This window comes from Corvus kubaryi, unplaced genomic scaffold (assembly GCF_017639235.1).
Source record: "Corvus kubaryi isolate FWS band 111438036 unplaced genomic scaffold, C.kubaryi_AGA036_p1.0 split1-131, whole genome shotgun sequence".
Taxonomy (NCBI): domain Eukaryota; kingdom Metazoa; phylum Chordata; class Aves; order Passeriformes; family Corvidae; genus Corvus; species Corvus kubaryi.
The window spans coordinates 8,739,710-8,748,539 of record NW_024582073.1 but is presented as its reverse complement, the minus strand read 5'-3'; the positions used below and the strand labels follow the sequence as shown (position 1 = coordinate 8,748,539).

Sequence of the window (8,830 nt, the reverse complement as noted above, 5' to 3'; positions counted from 1 at the left end):
GAGGAGTAGCTAACACTCTTTAGTTTCTGCAATGGTAAATGCAACCTAAAGCTGGCAGCAGATTGTGGAAGGCTCCTTAGGAAGAGGGTTACAGCATGGAGGGACTGGATCAACTTTTATGAAAATGATTTCTGCAGTGACTAGATGAGGGCTATTTTCATCTCTCCTTTCTGAAGGAAGGAAAAATCTGTGACGGTTTGGGGCTTTAATTACATATATTAACGGTCCAAAGTAAAGTTCTGAATAATGATAAAAACTTTAGCTCCTGGAAAGATAACTTATTTCAGATTTACTGCAGCAGGCATTAATTTTTAATGCACACTTATTCCTCAGGCCTTTTCCTACAGTATTTATTATTGTATATTCAACACATTACTGTAAGTAATAACAAACCTTTAAACCTGGCAAAGTTAAACATCTTTCTTGCCACACCACTACACTCTTCAAGCCAAAAGTTTAGTGGCAAATTGTTCTTGCAAATCAAAACCTTTTTTTTTTTTTTAACTATAAAGACACTTTGAATGTACAAGAAAGGAAATCACAATTTTCTGAGTAGACGTAGGCTGTATATAATTAGAAACATTATAAGGGTCTGACATTTCCTTGTTTTATGGCTCAACTCCAGTAATATTAATATTTTAATGTGATTTATAATAAAAGCAAAAACATACTAAAGTATTTTTACTTTAAGAAGGCAGCACTGAAAAAACTAAAATGGAAAATCTGTTGTTAAAGTATTCAGCGAAGACCAGACTGAACACTTTAGCCAAACAGCACAGATTACATGCTGTATGTTCAAGCCACTCCAAGTAAAAACAAGCCAAGTGTAGACATAAGGAGAGGCAAAGGAATGGAAAAAAAAAAAACCCAACCCAAACCAACAGCATATATAATAGGTGATTATGGTGTTGTTTGAAAAAGTTGTGTGAAAAATCAAAAAAAAGGACACAAATACTTGAAAGAGCCTCTACTACAGTGATTATGATTTTCTAATCAAAAATCCCTCCTATTTAAATGAAATCCCTCCTATTTACAGTGTTAACTGTGGTAGTGAGAAATCTGCCAGTGCCCAAATTAGTATCGGTATTTTCATGGTGTCAAATACTGTAATATGTACAACTGCCAAACAACAACATAGTTTCATGCATCAAGTGCCAGCAGCAACACCTCTCTAGCAGTGCAGTTTAATGGAGGCTATCACACTAGAGCATACTGCAAACCTCTCTCTTCCTCTTTTTTTGGCAACCATAAAAATATAAAGACACAGTCATTACAGTGGCATTTACATGACCTATTTTTCCAAATGTATGATTAACACATTACCAGCATCACACCCTTAAAGAAAAACTATTTTGTTTCTGATACTTGTCCAGACACTGAACACATGAAGTAAGGAAACAGCTCCTTGAACTGTCACTTGACACCACACGCACACACAAATTCCAATCAAGGCAAATTTTCCTCCAGACTTTTTGACACGTACAATAGCAGTGTAGTGAGTAATTCTTTCTTTTGCTTTTGTGAGCCATGGCAAGAGACAGCTTTTTTGAGGCTTATGAGCACATCCTTTGGATGAGTATGTATAGGCTTTATGTATTGTATTAGAAGTATAAATGTTCTTGTTTATTTAAATATCGCACACTATATAGCTACAAGGTAAGTACTGAAGTGGCAAAGTCACAGGCAAACTAGCCATGCCTAGATCAATTTATTTCCTAAAACATTAAATGTTTTGAATACGAATTTCAAATTTTTTTACATTACTTTTATTGAGGAATACATACACTGAGTAATCCTACATAAAAAACTAATTTACCTTTCTGTTGCTGTGCTACCAAATAGCCAGCACTTTGGGATTGTGATCGCTACGAGCTCTAGACAAATTACCCCAAGCAGCCTTCTGCAGTTTTCACAGGACAACTATGGTGAGCTACCCATATGTACGTAGCTCACCCTAAAACTAGCTATTATTTTTGCACCTGCTTATTCATTATTGGCATTAAAATTAAAAATTACATCTATAATGGAAACAGTTAGGTCCTGGTGGCAGGAGGAGGCTTTCCAGGCCCTTAAGAAACCAGAATGGGAATACCTGTAATTGAGACACCAAGCTGGCTGTGACTTCTTGGTCTTTCTTGTGAAGCATCTAAGATAAGGTGCTAAATAAGCAGAACTTTACTAGTCTGCTGAAGGCCACGTCTTCCATGTTTCCCTCTTTGAAAGAAAATGAAGGACAAATGAGTCTCAGGGATGCCACCTCCTTTGAATGGGGTGAATCACACTATGAGGGATCTGTGGGATGGGAGACAACCTTGCTCCCCTTGTGGAGGACCAGACATAAGCATGTAAGCATGTTTTGCCTCAAACATTCTGACTGTTTTGACAGGAAAGTTGTGACTATAAAAGAGGGTCCTTTGGAGGTGGGGCTGTGCTGTACAGAGACAACTTTCTTTTCTGACTTGAGACTCATGCTCAGTGTGCCTGCATCAAGACGGGGGTTGAGTATCTCACTACAGGGCACCTCACTACAAGGAGCTCCAGGATCACCACAGACCTCATTTCCTGGAGGGCTCTAAAGGGCTGACTATTGCATGCATGAACGAAATGGTGCAAAAATCTGTTTTACGTAAGACATGTGTACAAGATAAACTATAAAAAGAAGTGGATTAGTCTGTCTCTCCCTCCTCTCTTACCCCCAGGGAACTCTTTCCCCTCTCTTACCAGGGAACCTGAAATGTTGTTAGGACTGGGAGCATATTAAATTGTGACCTTGTTAGCCCTGAAGTTTGTTGTGGGAGTTAGCAGCTTGTTGAAGTTTGTTGTAAAAGTAAAGGGCTCGTTAGCCGACACTTTTGAGACTAAATAGTGGACTATTTGATGGAGTTAAGATGATTATACAGTAAGACATAAGAGTTCCCTGACACATGAATTGGAGTTTGAATTTGGTGATGAATTTGTTCATCGTGATGAGAAGTTATAAAGAACTTTTCCAAGTGGGTCATGACATCCTGTCAGGAGGGAAAATGCTTCTCCCCTTTCACGGGAGTGTCCCATTTCTGTTCCCTAGGAGGTTCACAGCAGGACACCCCCAGCAAATGTCCTTCTGAGGCGTTGTGCCCTGATGGGAGGTGGCTGCCTCCATCTGGCAGGGAGGTATCTCAAGACAATGGGGCATAGAAGTCCATCTCCTGAGAACTGGATGTACAAGCATGAAGTAGTGGAGACCCTGCCTCTTATCTTGCTGGGACAGGCAGGGAGACAGAGCTGACAAGGATGCCTATGGCACTGTAATGAAGTCCTATTCTCAGACACCAGTAACGCATAAACTTCATATGTAATTTTCCAACTATATTCTAAAGCCCATTTGGTGACTGTGAAATTTCTCAGATCAACGAACTTCTATAAAAACTACAGAAAAGTTCTCCCAGTTAGAACCATCTTGAGTGTTGTTTGGGTTTTTTGTTATTGTTTTTTTTAATAATTTTATTTGAAGAGCTCTGCCCCTAAAACTCTTTTGCACCTTGTGTATCAACACGTGTCAATAAATTCAAAACTCTTGTTCAGATACTTAGTCACCTTTCATGGTGACTTCACAGCAGTTCTAATTCAGGGCTACTTATCATCATCTCAGTCCGTCAAGAGCAGATCTCTTTTCTTTCTGCCTATAATCTTCCACTGTCCATCTCCACATCAAGTGTCCATTGCTTGTTGCAGATAATGAAGACCTCTCCTCCTAATCAGCTGCTCCGTTGCAGTTAATAACTTCCACAGCAATCATTGACGCCAGATCCCAGCAGACAGTCCTCAGTTTCCTTAAAACTCTCAGTCTCGTCCGCCGTTTACATGCCAGTTCCCCTTCAGTATCAGCCTACAGACCCACGGGATCATTCCAGACTATGGGACCTATCTCTCCTCAACGCTAAAAATTGCTTAGTAAAACAGGGCAGGAGCGGCAGAAACTAAACACTGATGCTTTCTGTTACAAGTGTGAAACCTCTCACTACACAGCTGAGACACATCACCCTGCTAGCTTTCGGGGACCCCCCGCTGTTCCTGACCTCACCCCCCTGTACCATATCCAGCACTGCAGCTCCCACCGCCGCTCTGCCCTCCCTCCCACGCTAGTTTCCAGCCGGTTTCCGGGGCGGAGCTGCCCTCAGCCCTCAGCCGGCTGGGGCGGGACCGTGGGCCCCGGGCGGGCAGGGGAAGGGGCGGGGGCGGTGCGGCACCTCCTCCCGGGCTGCGCTCCCTTGGGCGGCCGGTGAGCGGCGCTGTGTGCCCGCGGCGCACGCCCCACCCGAGCCTCCCCTTCCCGCGCCCACAGCCCCGCGGCCGCAGCCCCGCGCCCGCCGCCGGCGGCAGCGAGCGAGCCGAGCCGAGCCGAGCCGAGCCGAGCGAGGTAACGGCCGGCGGGGTCTGGCGGCGGGGCTGGGGAGGAGCTTCGCCCTCCCCCCGCTGCCGATAGGGCGCGGACCTGTTCGCCGCGGTCTCCCGGGGGCGGGAAGTGGGCGGCCTCCGCGGCGCGTCCCGTATGGCAGCGGGGCCGGGGGGCCCGTCCCCGGCGTCACTGCAGAGGAGTTGCCTGCGGGTCGGAGGGGAGGCGGCGGGGAGGGGGCTGCGCGGCTTGACCGCCCGCCCGCGGCCGGGCCGTGGGCTCGGGTTGTCGCTGGCGAGAAGCGGCCGGGGCAGTGTGGTCGCGGGCGGGCCCCTCCGCCGCCGGGCTGGTGCCGCCGCTCGGGCCTGCTCTTCCTGTGGCCTTCCCCGCCGCTGTGATGAGCGCCGCGGTGCTGGCGGCCTGTCCCCTCCACCCGCGGCGCCTCCTCGCCCGTCACCGAATTGGTGGCCGGCCTTCTGCAGAAATCCCAACTTCTGCCCTGCCGGCAGCTGTGGCCGCTGAAGGAAGGGTCAGGGCTAGCGAGTCGGTGGAAATGCTTCGGCCGCCTGCCCTGCAGCAGACAGTGTGGAGTGCTCGTGAGCTTCATCTCATGAAGAATAGAGCCCCGCGAGATAAATTCGCCCCGTTCAAAATGAAGTCAAAAGATTCTAAGTACTCTAAGAGCTTGTTCGTTCTTAACAGCCGAGAACCGCTGAAACGTGTTTTTCGTGAGGTTGTTTGTGATCTCCTGAAGCATAGTATCTCTTCGTTCTTTGGACAGGATTTGCAGTTTTGTTGATCAAGTACCATAAGGTCACTGGGGCTCTGGAGGAGCCTGACTTCAAAAGCGGGCAAAAAAGTACATATTTACTAGTACTTTTCTTAACTCCTGTACTGAAAGACTAAGGATGGTGTGACTGTTAAGAGATACTTAAATGCTGTTTTATACAGTGCCTTGACAAAGTTTAGTCTGTATCTTAGTCTTGCAGTAGAACCTTACAGTGAAAAGTTGAGAATAACTCATATAGAACTTAAGCAAAAGAACTCCAAAAGGAGCAAAATTTTAGATAATTTGTCTTTAGTTGTGATTTGAGAGCCAACGATTGAAATATAAACGGAGAAAATTACAGAAAGGCAGAAAAGTTAAATATGGTATAGGCTTGTAACGTTGAAAGTTTTAACCCTCATTCTTCCCGGCACAGTCACCCTGACTAGGACAGGGCTTGCTGTGTCACAACCAGTGTCACATGGTTGCAGCACGTGTTAGCAGTTTGGGTTCCTCTAGACGATGTGAAGAGCTAGTGGGGGAAATTTAACAGCATCAGAGCACATCTTAAAATCCTGTATTTTATTTTTTAATAGGCTTTTTCTTACTGTGTCTTGGTTTTTGTTTCGTTTTAGCTGTGGAGTTGCCCTCTATTTCTTGTTGCCTTGTTTGCACTTTAAAAAAAAAAAAACTTTAAGATTAATGCATTTCATCTGGGGAAGCCACTGATACAGAGGGAATATAAAAATGTTGCATTAGGGACTTAGGGGGTTGTTGGTCTGAGGTGTTGCGCAGTCTCGTCTTTCACTCCTACCTGTGTACTGATCTGTAGTCTGTGCTAAGTGGCTGACATAGTCAAATTATTATTTCAGGAATGTTTACAGAGTTAAATTCACATGCAGAAGAACTCCATTAAAAATAATAGTCCTTTAATTTTAAGAAGTTGCTGCCTTTGTTTTTCGTCACAGAGGCTCTGCTACTCTAAAAGCGTCAGTAGGGCATTAATTAGCTGTCAGTTATCCTGCCTGTCAGAATTGAATAAGGCTGAGTTTTGAGTAGTCTCTGGAAGCATGGTGTGGGCAAGTTGCAGCTCCAGGGCTGCCGGACTTTTCTTTCCTCTTTCCAAATACCTCTCTGTGATTTATAATGCGGAGTATGAATAAAATCTTAAGCAGTAGTACTGATGTTAGGTGTGGAATTGCAGAAGCTTCAGCATTACCACAAGTTTCATCTTCGTTTCAGCCTGCGGCATTGCTCTGGAGGTCGGGCATAGGTCACAGCAACACAGCTGGGCTGTGTGGAGTCTTCACTGGGGGACAGCCCAGGTAGCCCAAGAGCTCTGCATCCTGGAAGGTCTCTCCTCAAAGCTGAATTTGCCATGGGAAACCCTTTCTTCAGCATGCTTTAGAGGGCTGTGAGTTGTATGGGAGAAGGATGTAGGAGGGAAGCTATTAAAGGATCAAATATCTCTAAACTTCCCTAGAGGTGGAAAGACATTTTGCAGATACTGTTCTGAAAAAAGCCCACAAATGCAAAACAAAAAAACCCCAAAACCCCCCAAACAAAAACAAACAAAAAACCAGAAAACACCCAAGCAACAACCTTTCCACCTAAACAAGGAGAAAAACTGGTTGGTTTTTTTTTTTCTAGTTTGTCATGCTGCATATCACACTCTTCATAATACTATGTCCTCTTGGGTTTTTTTGCCAAAATCCAAGCTTTGTCCTTCAGCACACAGCAAAAGGAAGGTGGCTACAAAAGTAGTTCCTTTCAAGCAGACCTGGTGGTGGAGAATGCACTCACTGGTGGCTTTCCTCCTCCTGCATCACTGCTTTAATCATGTACATCCAGCAGATTTGCCTGTCCGTTTCTGGGAGCTTGTGCTCTGTGGAGGGCCTCTAGCAAGATCAGCTTCGTGGCTTGAAAGGAAACTCCGTGATGTGGAGTTTGACAGCTTCTGTCACCTGTCAAGCACTAGCTGACTGCCACTGCAGGTTGACTTCTCCTCCTGACGTGGCATGTGCAGAACAGCTTTTGAGTCCTTCCTAGCAAACAGGGCTCTCTTCTTCCTGCAGGTTGTGTTTGCTTCATAAGCATCTACTTCAGATGAATTTGTGCTGGTTTTGTGCTCTTGAGTGGTGTGTGTAGTTGGATGAAGTTTTTGTTTTGTACTCAAAGGAATACTTACTTTTTGCAGCAGCTTCAAAAGTATCTGTATGACCTGGGCCAGACTTCAAAATCACAAAAGTGGAAAAAAATCCTGGCAGAACAGATTGAATAAAGCAACCATATGCAAGTTAATTAGGAATCAGACCTATTTGTCAGTGTTTTGCACTTCAGCTGAATTTGATATGAAAAAGGAGGACCTGTGTTAAAGCTGTTGAACTAGCACAAGACCTTGGAGCAACCAGTAGGAATAACATGGAGTGGAAGAAGGAAAGAGTATAAGAGATCCTTGAAGTATTTCCAGAAGCACTGTCTTTAGCTGGCTATAGATTTTCACTTTGAATAACAAAGTGCCCTGTTCATTGTTGACTGCTGGCAGAAATGGAAGAATGCAAAAGGCTCCCAAACCATCTCCTTTGCTACTCCTACACTTATTAAGAAAAATCTGCTAGAAGACATTTCCTTTTTTACCTTCTGGTTTTTAGAAGGGGGACTCAAACATTGTCCAAAAAAGAAAAGCTTCTTGTTTTATAAATGCAGCTAGAAAGTCAAATGAATTGGTCTCAGTTTGATTTCATTGGCTGCTTTTCCTCTTGTGCTTGTATTTCAATACTTGTTTTCCTCTGTTCAGGAAACCTCAAAGTGCAAATGAACAAATGTGGAAATGACCTTTAAAAGGTTGTTCTCTAAAATCATTGAATGGCTTTTCAGGTTTTTCTGGCATGGTTTTTCTGAAGTCACTTTTTTTCAGGTGAATAATTTTCTATGTCTGCAGCATGTCCTTTATTTTGTAAATTTGGTTTCTCACTATCAAGTTCTTGCTTAAGTGAAGTGTGATTTGTATATTTTGACAGTTTTTAATGCTTTGGAGCAGTGGAATGAGGTTAGATGTAAAATGTGAGATGGGTATCTCCATTTCTTTTGAAGATTATTTGAACCATCAACTTGTCATGTTAGGAATGTGACAGAATAGTTGTTCCAAATTCTTTACGTAATTTAGGTGTACATGTTCCTTTTGGTTTTGGTTTTGGTGGTTTTTTGTGGGGGGGTTTTCGTTGTTGTTGTTTTATTTTGTTTGGTGGTTTTATTGCTGTTTGTTTGGGATTTAAGTTTGTTTGGAAGCACAAGACTTGTGGAGAGTGAGCTGTAGGTTAATATGTACACTGGAATTAAGTCACACTGAGTAGAACTAACATCTTTGGTATGTACACAATGGATTAGGAGTTGGCAGATGGTTTGATGAACGGAAGTGCAGTTCTTTAGCATCAGTAGAGCATTACAAATAAGTGGTGTAAGTAACATAATCTTATTTTGATGTACCAGGTTTTATTTGCCTAATTTCCCACATGATGGAATGAATCTAGTCTTGACCAGCATGGATATGTAGACCTTTTCAAGATGGTTAAGAACTGTGGTGAAGAACCAAGTGGAATGACAAGTGAGGAAATTTATGTTTATTTCTAACTAATTCTGCTGCTGTGTTATTTCTTTACCTGATGAAGTCAGCTTTTTTAGATAGGAAA

The 8,830-nt window shown here is 43.7% G+C and overlaps 1 protein-coding gene across 7 annotated transcripts in view; it reads left to right on the top strand.

Moving 5' to 3' along the window:
• The first annotated feature begins 4,359 nt into the window (after positions 1-4,359).
• N4BP2 (NEDD4 binding protein 2) overlaps positions 4,360-8,830 on the top strand; it is a 35,563-nt gene continuing 31,092 nt past the window's right edge. For 4 of the 7 annotated variants that reach the window (XM_042053814.1, XM_042053815.1, XM_042053816.1 and 1 more), the window contains exon 1: positions 4,971-8,745. The gene's annotated coding sequence lies outside the window, so the exon portion shown is untranslated. Of the gene's footprint in view, positions 4,400-4,903; positions 8,746-8,830 lie in introns of those variants that run through there. The other 3 variants (XM_042053812.1, XM_042053813.1, XM_042053811.1) reach the window with 3 other exon arrangements.